Source organism: Musca domestica, unplaced genomic scaffold, assembly GCF_030504385.1.
Source record: "Musca domestica strain aabys unplaced genomic scaffold, Musca_domestica.polishedcontigs.V.1.1 3, whole genome shotgun sequence".
Lineage (NCBI taxonomy): Eukaryota > Metazoa > Arthropoda > Insecta > Diptera > Muscidae > Musca > Musca domestica.
In genome coordinates, this window is record NW_026712299.1 from 5,009,334 (window position 1) to 5,022,805 (window position 13,472).

A 13,472-nucleotide genomic window follows, 5' to 3' on the forward strand; every position below is an offset into this window, starting at 1 on the left:
TAATAAAAATTAAAAATAAACAAAAATTCTGTAAATTATTTATTTAAAATTAAAAACAAATACAAAAAAAATAGTTAAAAGAAATATATACTATAAATATAAATATATAGTCATCTGTGAGATTCAAAAACAAAACAAAAAACATATAATATTTAAACAAACTTGTAAAATTTATTTGAGTTTTAAAAACTTATACAAAAAACAAAACAAATATTAAATTAACAAAGAAAAGCCTCCCTCTTTCCCTCCCATTCTTTAGAATTAACAAAAAAAAAAACAAACAAACAAATATATAAATAAAATACAACAACTAAAATACCAAAACAAATTCTTTAGTTGGAAACATAAACTTTCGAAACAAAAAAAATAAAAAAGCTTAAAAGCTTTATATCCAAATTCAAAATAAATAAATAAATGACATTAAATTTTAAGACAATTAACAACAACAACAACAAGACGGTTTTTTGCATAATAATCCAATCGATATTGGAAAAAACAAAACCATTTTCAAAACTTTGTATACTTAAAAAAAGCTCTCCCCCCATAACACAAAATTCATTCATTATCTTCCAAAAAAAAAAAAACATTATTTCTGTTTTTTTGAAATAAAAATTAAAGGAAATGTGATTTAAATTCAAAATTAATTTTAATTGATTTTCGTTAAATTGTGTTAATTTACGTTATACGTTGCGAAAAAAGAGCTTAAAGCTTTTTTTTTTAATAACTTATTCCCAAATCCAAAAAATAATACATTATTTGGGAAATTTTTGTTATCTTACCTCGGTCTTACACGTTTTTCTGCATAAAGCTTCGAAAGCTTAAGCTTTTCTGTAAAAGTTCTCCAAATCCAGAAAATAAATTATATTTTTAAACTTATGTTATCAACTATTGTAAGCATTAAATTAGAAAGATTGCAAAATGTTAAAGCTTTCTGAGTTGTAAAGCTTAAAGGAAAGATTAAAGCTCCCTGAGTTTATAAAGTATATTTTCGTTTGGTAATTTGTTTTCCAAATTCAGAAAAAATTATTTGAGCTTTGAAAGCTTTGTAAAATGTAAAATTTTTTCGGGTTTATTATTATTTTTTTTAATTATGTGTTTTCTCCTTTTTACCAAGGCTTACGTCAGACACTGAATTATATGATGGAAAATTTGCAGAACTTCGGGAGATCAAAGAGTACTTTGTGAGACCATTCACGATCTTCCTGGTTTTACTTCCATTAAAGCTTTTTTTTAAAAGCTCTTTTTAATTTAAAAGCTCTGTTTTTTATCCAAAAGATTAGTTTGAAACCCTTCGGAAGATCAAGGAGTATTTTGTCAGAGCTTAAATCTCTCTAACGAAGTTCTACGGTAATATTTGTTATCTGTCACAATCTCCCTGGTTCAGCTTTCATGAAGTTTTGAAGTTTTTTTTTTAATTTAAAAGCTCTGTTTTTAAATCCAAAACATTATTTTTTTTTTTTTGTTGCCTTTCTCCTTATTCCAACTTGTATAGCATTAAGCTTTGAAAGCTTTTTAATTTTTTACAAATTATTTGTTCTCGTTTTCTTATCAACTCTTACGGCTGACACTGAAATATTTCATCTAAAATTTGAAGTCCTTGAAATATTAAGGAGAATTTTGTCAGAGCTTAAAGCTCTCTAAAGTAATTCTTCGGTAATATTTGTTATCTTTCAGAATCTTCGAGGTTTTATTTTTATTTAACTTTGGAAGCTTTTTTTAAAATGTAAAAGTTCTACAATTTTTTTCTTTCGAAATCCAAAACATATTTATTACCTTTCTCGTTATTCCAAACTCGTATAGCATTAAGCTTTGAAAGCTTTTTAAGTGTTTGTAAAAGTTAATTTTGTCCCTGTTTCTCCAGGCTTTGTTTGCATCGAGCTTTGAAAGCTTTTTAAATATAAAAGCTTTGTTTCACAGTCAGAAATTTGCCTAAATATTTTATTTTTGTTATCGTTCCCTTTGTTCCAAAATCGTAAAGCATTGAGCTTTAAAAGCTATTTAACCTTTTTAAAAATTATGTGTTTGTATTCCAAGTATAACGTCAGAATATTTCATAAAAAATTAAGTTTTTTGGGTGTTTGTATTCCAAGTATAACGTCAGAATATTTCATAAAAAATTAAGTTTTTTGGGTGATCAGATTTGATGAGAGCTTAAAGCTTTTTTGGAGAAAATCTCAAATTCTTTTCAAACCCAACAAATAATATTGTTTGATTTTAAACCCATAAAATAATATATATGTTTTTTTAGTTGTTGCTACTTTCCTCCATATTCCATATTTGTAAATCATTAAGCTTTCAAAGCTTTATCGGGTGCTAAATTCTTCAGAGCTTTTTAAAACATTTTAAGAGCAAAAAGAATATTTTGGGATTTTTATACTTCCTTTTGCGTAAAGTTTAAAAGCTCTAGCTTATTTATAAAAGCTCTGAAAACATCTTTTCCAAAACCGAAAATAATACCTTTTATTTTTGTAATCATTCTCGTTATTCCAAACTTGTTTAACATAAAACTTTGAAAGCTTTTAAAATAATATAAAAGCTTTTTGATCTTTTTGAACCCCTGTTAACAATTTTTCAATTTTGTCCACAAATTAGTTTTGTTTTTATTTTCTTACAAATTCTAAAGTATTTCATTTTTTTTTAATTTGTCCAAGAGAGGGAGCTCATCTTAAAAATCTTTTTTTCCTCTCTAACTTCTCATCAAAAAATCTAAAAATTCCTGATGACATTTTTCAGTGTCTGGCGTAAGGCAAACTTACTCGTCCTCGTTTTTTTTTCAATGTTGGTATTGTGTGTTTTTCCCTTTGTGGTATTTCATGAGCTTTTTCAAAAGCTTTCATTCTTAGCGATTTTTTCATCAATTATGTAGGGTTGCAATTTTTATGGAAATTTTTTTATGGAAACCAAACCGATTGTGCATGGAAAATTTATTATTATGTAGGGTTAGAATTTTTTTATGGAAACCAAACCGATTGTGTATGGAAATTTTAATAAGCCAAAATTTCGTAGGGAGCTTAAATTCGATCTCGTTAGAAAGCTTTATCATGAGCTTTCATTCAAGACGATTATATAAAAAAATATTTTTATGGGACTTACATTAATTTTATATCAAATTTTGGAAGGATTAGGAAGCAACAGAACTACTTTCTATGAGGAACTCCCAGAACTGGGGGACCTCAAATAGGTCTGATGTATATACGAGGTTTGTTAAAAGAATATCGGGGACACCCTGTAGGAATGTGTCAACAAAATTTCACATTTCAACTGACTTTTGGACCGAACTTGGACAGTTGGGTTTGCTGGGTAGTCATTCAAGGCAAAATATAATTGTGTGCCCTCTTTCTCGAGATTTTTAACCTTTGACCCTGAACTTTAAATAATTAAAAATACATTTTAAAACCGAAAAAATCACAAACTAAAATGTGCCAATTCGAAATGTAATTAGCAAAATTTTAAAGAAAAATAAATTAATTTTAACAACTTTTAACATAATTTTTATTTAAAAAAAATACATTTTAATAATAATATTTATATATTTAAGAAATTCGCAGCACCCACCTTTTTTGTTTCTCAAAATGAGAATGAAAAGCTAAAGGAATTTTTGTTTATCTATGGGTTATTTTTTTATTATTTGTTTACATTTATTTCTCTATATAGAAATCATAATTGAAACCAAAGCTTTAAATTTAATTAAATGAAAATTAAAAAAAAAACATTTGTTTTTTGTTCAAATTACAAAAGGAAAACATTAAAATAATTTTCTTAAAAAATAAATAGTGTAAATATTTCTTTCAAAACATAAGAAATTAGATTTAATTTCTTTGTAGAGTTTTTTTATAATTAAAACTAAAACATAAACACAGAATAAAAACTAATTTTTAAGTGAGGCTTAATAATTAGTAAATTTCTAATATTTTTTTTAAATTTAATAAAAATTACATAACGATTTCTATATGCAGCAAAGCTTTAAGTTTGTTTGGAAATTTACAAGTAACAAAAAAAAACAATTTGAATTTTAAATATTTTTTTTGTTTAATTTTAATATTCAAAAAAATACATATTTTTATTAAGTTAATAAAATATATATATATTTATATAAATAAATATAATAAATAAATAAATATATATATTTATATTTTTAAGTTATCGACAAACCCACCAGTAATTTATTTTGTGTATATGATTTTTTTAAATAACTTTTTTTTATGTTTTTCGTTTCTTTTCAACATTGTTTTTTCTTAAATTTAAAGTATTATTCAGGAAATAAAAACATCACAACAATGTTTTTAATTATAATGATTAATACTAAATACTTTATTCTTTTTTTCTTAATTCTTTTAACATATTAAGTCTATAGTTTAAGCTCAAAATAATTTGTATTTCATTTATCACAATATTTTCTTCTTTTTTTATTTTTGGTTTAATTTTTTTTTGTTTTGTTTTTTCTCTACCATGTAAATAATTCTTATTTAGTTTAGTTAATTTTAAGTTGAATTGTCATGTTTTTTTCTAAAACAAAAAAAGAAAACAAATTCACTAAATAGAGATTTTGAAAATTAAAAAAAATACTGTGTTTTTATTTTATTTTTATTTTCGATTTTTAAAAGGGCGACTCGATAGCAACCATATATATAAGAAACCAAAACATTATGCCAAAATGTGGCGTGACGTGCCATAAGAATTACTTTACTTAAATTCAAAATTTTGTGGACTAGAATTTTGAGAGGCTCTTTCATATATTTTTTTTTTTTGTATATTTTCCGTGGCGTCTGCTTAATACATTTCCCATTTTATGTAAATAAAATGTATGGAATCTTTCAAAAAGCAAATGACTTGGTCGAGCATTTTTGGCAAAACTAGGCCCATTAAAGCATTTATTTTCTTAAATGCTAGGCTAATTTATCCCTGAAGAAAGTCCATAAAATCCCTTTAGATTTTCGGTAATTTTAACGAACATTTTTCGATCGAAAGTTATCGATTTTTCTAGTTAAACTAGTAAAATAGTAACAGTTGGTTTTGTCGACAGATGTATATCCCCAGCCTTGAATTATGATTATTCAAATTGTTGAATCTTTATGGGGGAGGTTTCGAAGTTGGCCAATTTTGACCAATTCGTATCTGACCTAAGACTGATACAAATATTACAACGTGCCGGATTTTGACTATATCGACTACATTCTATACTCATATGAAATATGTGCAAATTGTTGGAAAATGTGGAAATATGCCTGAGGTAACAGATACTTCATCTAATACAGATATAAATATTGGTATGAGCAAAAATTATAGGAAATGGAATATAAATGTACAATTATATGCGAAATCATAAACTCCGACAAATTCCGTTTTCATATCATATTTCGGGTTAAATAAATATTTACATATAGCAAATTGTAAAGAATCGCTGTCTTGTTTCGCAAGTTATGACAGATAAATTAATTAAAAATTGTCACCCTTTGTGGGTGGGTTACCAGAAAAGGGTTCGCAGATATATATCATCTTCACAACAGATCTTTTGTCTGAGTTGGATGCTTATTTCGCTTTCTTTGAGCGTTTTTTACTCAAAAATTGGAACCCTTTGTGGGGGAGGGACCAGAGGGAATGATTCGATCTCTACCATCATTATAACAGATCTTGTGCTAATAGAAATATGGAATCGGATGTTAATTTCGAGTTTTATGAGCTTCATAGACAAAATTTTGACCCTTTGTGGGGGAGGTACCAGAAGGAGTGCACCGATATATTCCATCTTCACACCAGACCTTAGAGTAATAAAAATATTGTGATGTGTGTAATTTAAAGAGAGCCAAATGCTTATTTCGCATTTTATGATCGTTTTGGTTATTCAAAAATTTGATTTCTTTGTGGGGAAAATACCAGAAGGAATGATTCGATTTCTACCATCTTTATAACATATCTTGTGTTGATAAAAATATTCAGATGTGCCTTGTCTAAATATAATTTTAAGACAATCGGACTCTTACATCACATTTTATAAGAGTTGTAATTATTCAAAATTTTGACCCTTTGTGGGTACTTGATGGAGTTTTCCGATATTGTCCATTTTCGTACCTGGCCTAGCACTGATGCATATATTATAAAATTTCAAAATTCCTTCTTCCAAAATTCCTTCTGCCCTAAACCAAAATGTTCCAAATTCCAAGTACCAATTAGTACACACACAGCACACACCGAGTACACATTTTCAAAACCTCACTTAATATATAAAACTTATTTTCCAAACTGGATTATCCTGCCCACATTTCAAGTTTTTACCTCCATCTGTTCACATAATACCGAATGATAGAAAGTTTTTTGAACTTTTCATAACCTTAAAGTTCAAATTTTCAAAAATCCTTTGACACAACTATCCTGCACTCCATCTGTAACTCGCATTTGAAATTTCAGCTGATTCCGTTTGTCCAATACAAAGCATTCAATTTTTGGTACATTTTAGTACTTTTCGTATTATCGAGATCGGTTCAGATTTGGATATAGCTCCCATATATAACTTCGTCCGATTTACCTTTTATTGTGCACCAAACGTCTAATATTTGCCCAAATGGGATGGAATCTGGCACTTTCGACAGATTTGAGTCTAGAAGCTATACTCCATATATACTGTTCATTCGATTTGTTATATTTGTTACCTACAGCCGTAATATGCACTCTGTAACAACTCAGCTCAGATATATCTTTGTCAAATTTTATCGAGATCGATTCCGATTTGGATATAGCTCCCATATATATCTTTATCCGATTTCAAATTAATTGTGCACCAAATGGGCAATATAAGTCCGAATTTAAAAGATACAAATGCTTCGGCATATTTAGTCCTTTGAACTCTAAATTATAATTATAATCATAACGTGTATGATTGAATTCTCCCATAAAAACTTTTAGTGTAGGGTATCATAAAGTCGGCCCCGCCCGACTTTAAGACTTTCTTTACTGGTTTTTGTCTTGGTTCTAGGTCGTCTGTTCAATCCTGAAAATTTCGATATTTTGAGAACCGCACAAAATTTATCAAAGCACAATACCAACAAAAATGTCTGTTTTTTATTTAAATTTTCAAAACAAAGATTTATTGCAAAAAAGACAAAAAACAAGGAAATCGAAACAAAAAATATTGGGATCTTTTTTAAAATATTGAAATATTTTGTAAAATACTTTAATTTAACATCCTAAAAATTAGCGATTTTTTCTGACGAAATTCTTTATTGTTTTTAAAAAATTTTACAAATATTTAAATTATTTCTTTAAAAACAATTAATTTTTTGGATATTTTCCATTTAGCAGCTTGTCTACAATAGATCCCTTTAAAACCCAGAAATATTTTACTTTTTTAACACCTTTTCATATTTTTCATATGATTCCTTCCCCCTTTTTCAACCCCTCTTCAAAACTTAAAAAATCAAACCAAAAACAACAACAACAAATTACAACAAACAAATGGTATTCAAATTAGCATTAATTATTATGGCCAAAACAAGAAAAACAAACCTAAAAAGATTAACGAAAACAATTTCTACTCTTAAAAATTAATTAAAGGCTAAAAACCCCCCAAATAAACTCCCTCTTGAAAAGAAAAGACCCATCCCTCCTCTCCCCTCAAAAAAAAATGATAATGAAACCAGAATTTATAAAATAAACGAAAAATTTATTTCTATTCTTATTTATAACCTCAACATATAAATCAAATCTTATATAATGAAAAAGAAAATGAATGCGCAGAAAGACAAAGAACAGATGAATAGCCAAGCAAAACAAAACAGGAAAAAAGAGAGCAACATAAATGGAAAATGTCAAAGCATGTTAAAGGTTTTCAGTACAAATTTTATATTTAAAAACAAAAGAAAAAAAAACAAAAAAAATTAACAAAAAACAAACAAATAATTACAGCAGCAAACCAACAACAAAATATAAGTCTTTAAATAAATACAAAAATTTATAATAAGTTAATAAAATAAAACTGCAAAGCAAAAAAATATTGTGAACATTAATATTTAAAGAAATAAAATATAAATCACAAACGAACCGAACGAACAAAACCAAAAATAAAAAGCAAAATAACAATCATTTTTTGTACTTCCCCCTTTTTTCTAAATAAAAAATATAAAAGAAAATATAAACCGAATCTAGTGCTAATTAAAAAAAAAGACATCCTTCCTCAAACTCCCAGCCCACATATAGCAAAACAGAAAGCATTATGGAATAATTCAGTTTTTTTTAAATTATTAAAATCTTTTAATCCCAAAAACACTATGCAACACAAAAAATAATTAAAGGAAAAATACAGCAAATTATGAAAGTAGAGCTAAAAATAGAAGACTCCTATATCGGAGTTTTGAAAATTAACATTGTCAAGTATCGTAAAAAGAGGGGACAAGTCCACTTGTAGGCAATATAGCACACAAAAACAAGATGATTATATTGGTCGAATATTTTAAGCCTCAAGTGACCTAAGAGGTCTTTTTGGTACTTTTGGTACTGTTTTTGAAATTTTCGGATTAAGATTCCATGGCATCTGTTGATTTTACGAATATAGTGTCTTTGGCAATATTGCAGGCAAAAATAAGAGAATTACTTTGTTCCTTTATTTTAACCCTCAAGCGATTCAACAAAGGGGTCTTTTTGGTCCTTTTTGAAAATATTGTTAAAAAACTCCTCTTAAACGGGATCGTAGCAAGTCAAAATATTCTACAAAATTATTTATCATAAAATTCTACTAGCGGTCCTAGAAGACGTCAAAAGTTTAGATCTTACCTAAACGCAAGAAATTCACATAAATTAAAAGCACATTTTAGGGTTAAAACCATACTTTATTTGAGGTTATGCCAAATTCTCCCATAAAGCCTGATTTTAGAAAGATGATGTCAAAGACAAAAATATTCTTCATCAAATTTTACTATAAGTCTTCAAAGGAAAGAAATCTCTCTTTCCACTGCATATTACAAAATTGTTTGCATGAATTAAAAAAACGGTAATATATCCCAAGTTTTTAATAAATTTTTCCTGGGATTTTGTTCGAGTTGACGCCTAAATGTAACATAAAATTTCATTTTAGGCGGAAGGTTTCAAAAGAAGAAATATTCTACACAAAATTTCACTATAAATCTCAGAAGAAACTATACATCTAGGTACAATGAGTTCTTAAGATAATTAGCATTCGAAATGTATGTGCTATAAGTGAAAATTATGTTTTTGCATTTTTGGTGTCACCTCTCTTCCATTGTTTTTGACATTTTGGGATTAAGATTCCATGGCATCTGTTGATTTTACGAATATAGCGTCATTGGCAATATTGCAGACAAAAATAAGAGGATTATTTTGTTTCTTTATTTTAACCCCCAAGCGATTTTACTAAGGGGTCTTTTTGGTCCTTTTTTGAAAATATTGTTTAAAACTCCAGTTAAACGGGATCATAGCACGTCAAAATATTCTACAAAATTATTTATCGTAAAATTCTATTATAGGTCCTAGAAGGCATCAAAAATCTAAATCTTACCCTAACGCCAGGAATTCATATTTATTAAAAAAAGACATTTTAGGGTTAAAACCATACTTTATGTGAGTTTATGTAAAAATCTCCCACGAAGCATAATTTTAGAAAGATAATGTCAAAGACAAAAATGTTCCTCATCAAATTTACTATAAGTCGCCAAAGAAGGAGAAGTCTATATCCATTTCATATCAAAAAAGTATTTTGCGTCAATGTTCACAAAAAAAATTTTTTTCGATAATTTTTCCTTTTTTCGAGTTGACGCCTAAAAGAAATTTAAAATTTCGTTTTAGGCGGAAGGTGTTAAAAGAAGAAATATTCTACACTAAATTTTACTCTACTTTTTGGATACTTTGCGTTGGAAATTTCAAAACGCCAATACATGTGCCTTCTATTTTAGCTCTACTTCATACTCTGCTGTATATTCCATGTAATTATTAAAAACTTTTCATTTTTTTCGCACAGTGTAATAATTTAGATTTCATTTTTCATTGGCGGATAATTTTATCCTCATGTGTGGATAATTTTAGCCAGATGTGTGTATAGTTTTATTCACTGTTGTCGATAGTTTTATGCACGTTTTTAGATAATGTTATCCATGTTTGTGAATAACTATATCCACGCTTGTGGATAATTTTACATAATTGTATCTCGTTTGTGGATATTTTATCCACGCTCGTGGATAATGTTATCCACACTTGTGGATAATGTTATCCACACCTGTGGATAATTTTATCCACACTTCTGGATAATTTTATCCACTCTTGTGGATAATTTTATCCACGCTTGTGGATAATTTTATCCACACTTGTGGATAATTTTATCCACGCTCGTGGATAATTTTATCCACACTTGTGGATAATGTAATCCACGCTCGTGGATAATTTTATCCACACTTGAGGAAAATTTTATCCACACTTGTGGATAATGTCATCCGCGCTTGTGAATAATTGTGGATGACATTATCCACAAGTGTGGATAATTCTATCCACGCTCGTGGATAATTTTATCCACGCTCATGGATAATTTTATCCACACTTGTGGATAACTTTATTTACATTTCTGAATAACTTTCTCCACGCTTGTGTTTAATGTTATCTGCGTTTGTGAATAATTTTATCCACGCTCGTGGATAATTTTATCCACACTTGTGGATAATTTATCCACACTTCTGGATAATGTTATCCCAATCGTGGATAATTTTATCCACACTTGTGGATAACTTTATTCACATTTGTGAATAACTTCATCTGTGCTTGTGGATAATTGTGGTTGACATTATCCACAATTGTGGATAATTTTATCCACGCTTGTGGATAATTTTATCCACTCTTGTCGATAATTAAATCCATATTTATGGTTAATATTATCCATGTTTGTGGATAATTTTATCAAGAGTTGTGGATAATTTTATTCACATTTGTGGATAATTTTTTCCACATTTGTGAATATTATTTTTTAAGCTTGTGGATAATGTTATCTGCGTTTGTGAAAAATTTTATCCACGCTTGTGGATAACTTTTGGGGATAATTTTATTCACTTTTGTGGATAAATTTTATCCACCCTTGTGGATAGGTTTTATCCACGCTTTTGGATATTTCTATCCACTTTTGTGATAATATTATCAACGCCTTGTGATAATTTTATCCAATTTTTTTTTGTATAATTTTATCCACCTTTGTGAATAATTTTTGTCCAATTTTTTGAATAATTTTATCCAATTTTTGGATAAATTTATCAATTTTTTTATGATATTTTTTCCGATTTTTTGCAAAATGTTATCCAATTATAATTTTATCCATTTTTATAAACATTTATGGACAATTTCATCCACATTAGTGGATTATTATGACATTTTGCGGATAAATTGAAGGTGATATTTTTTAAATTTTCAGACCAAAATAAAGAAGAAAAACAAAAATGTAAAAATTTTTTAATTCAAAACACAATATGTTAATACATAATTTTAAAGCCTTCCTTCCTCTCCTTCATCCCCTGTTCCCCCCTCATTAGCAAATTATAAAAGATACCAAAAAAATATTTATATATTAACAACAAACAACAAAATTAAATAAATTTAAAAGTCGCTAAACAAACCAAAGTCTCTCTCTATATATCTTTCTCTCTCACTCTTTGGATAAGTGAACATTTCGACAAAGCATTTGAAAAAAACAACAAATTACCAAAAACAAAAAAAATTAAACCAACAAAAGACAAAAAATCAAAACCGTTTCATCATATTATTATGATTATTGTAGGACATAATAACCATTTTCTCTCAGAAAGAAAAACCGAAACAACAACAATCACGAAAGTGAAAACGAATTATAAATACAATAACAACCAACAAAACACACACACATTCTAAGACAAAATCCCACAAAAAGAAAATTAAAAAAAAAACCAAACAATGTTAAAACATTATAAAAAAGATTACACTTTAAATATTAACAAAAACAATTCATTACATTTTAATTCAAAATTCTTAACAAAAAATACAACAAGAACAACAAAATCACAGCAAAACAAAATAAACATATGTAAATTACAAACAAAAACAAATAAAAAAAGTTATAAATAATTAACAAAACAAAACAAATATTATGCAAATAAAAAGGATTACACTAAATATAAACGAATTACAAAAAAAAAAAAAGAAAGAAAAAAATACGAACTTGGTTTTATTTACCCTCTCGCCAGAGATATTTGAACAAAACAACAACAGGAATTGATCGGCAGTATTTTATGGCAGCATGGCAAGGTCGTTAAAAATGGAAATAACTGAATTTTTAAATACCAAAAAAAAAATGAATAATGAAAGGCATATCAGTGAGGCCATAAATTATTCGATTGGGGTAGTAACTCAAGTGGGAATTAGGAATTAAAGGCTTCTGTGTATAATTAAAGGCTTCGTAAGAACCAAGCGCAATCTGAAGGGTCTTCTGTACAAGATATAAGGATGGAATGTCTAGGACCGTTATAAAGTTCTGCTCTGGATAGAAAATTTTAAAAGTCTTTCTACAGATAGGTGGCTTTTCACATGGCATTCTACAAATTGAAAACGTTTCAATCCTCGTGATATTGTATTGTGCGACAAAATTCATTGTACCCTACACCACATAGTGCTAAGGGTATTGTGCCTTTGTGCATTTGTTTGTAACATGGGAAGGAAGCGAGGTAGACCCATACTTATTTTTGGGGATCTTCATAGAATCATCCTCTGAGTCGATTTATGCATGTCAGTCCGTCTGTCCGTCCATGTATTCTTGTGAAGAAAATACAGGTCGCATTCAATACCTGATGGAGATAATTTCCAAACAGTATTTGTTTGGCCCAAGGACAAAATCTGTCAAAAAGTCCTGAATTTTGGCACATCCGACCGAATTCAGTCTAGAAGCAAGTACATCAAATTTGAAGAAAATCGGTTCAGATATATCTATAGCTCCAATATATAAGTTTCAACCGATTTGATGTTGAAGTCCCTCACATTCGTAATATGAACCTCGCAAGTATGGCATTTGGTGACAGATATCAGATACAGCCCGGAAATACCTCTGCCAAATTTTATCAAGATCGGTTCAGATTTGGATATAGCTTCTATAAATATCATGCACCTATTTCGGGTTAATTGTCCACCAAATGACCAATATTAGTCCCATATTAGTTTCCCCTGAAACCAAACTGTAACTGCTCTAAAGCCAAATATTGATAGGTGGTATGATCTACTTCAAATAAATTTTTTTTGTTTCGGGAGTTCTACTAAATATGCATAGTGGTGTAGGGTATCATATAGTCGGCCCCGCCCGACTTTTGATTTTTCCTTACTGTTTTTTTATAATTTTGAGTTCCGTTTGTAATTTATCGATTGTCTACCCTAGCCATTGTCTACCCTAGCTGAATTGAGTGGAGGAGTATCGCTCTCGTTTTAGTCCTTTAGCGCCATCTAGTCATCTTTGTTGTTACTTCTATCCA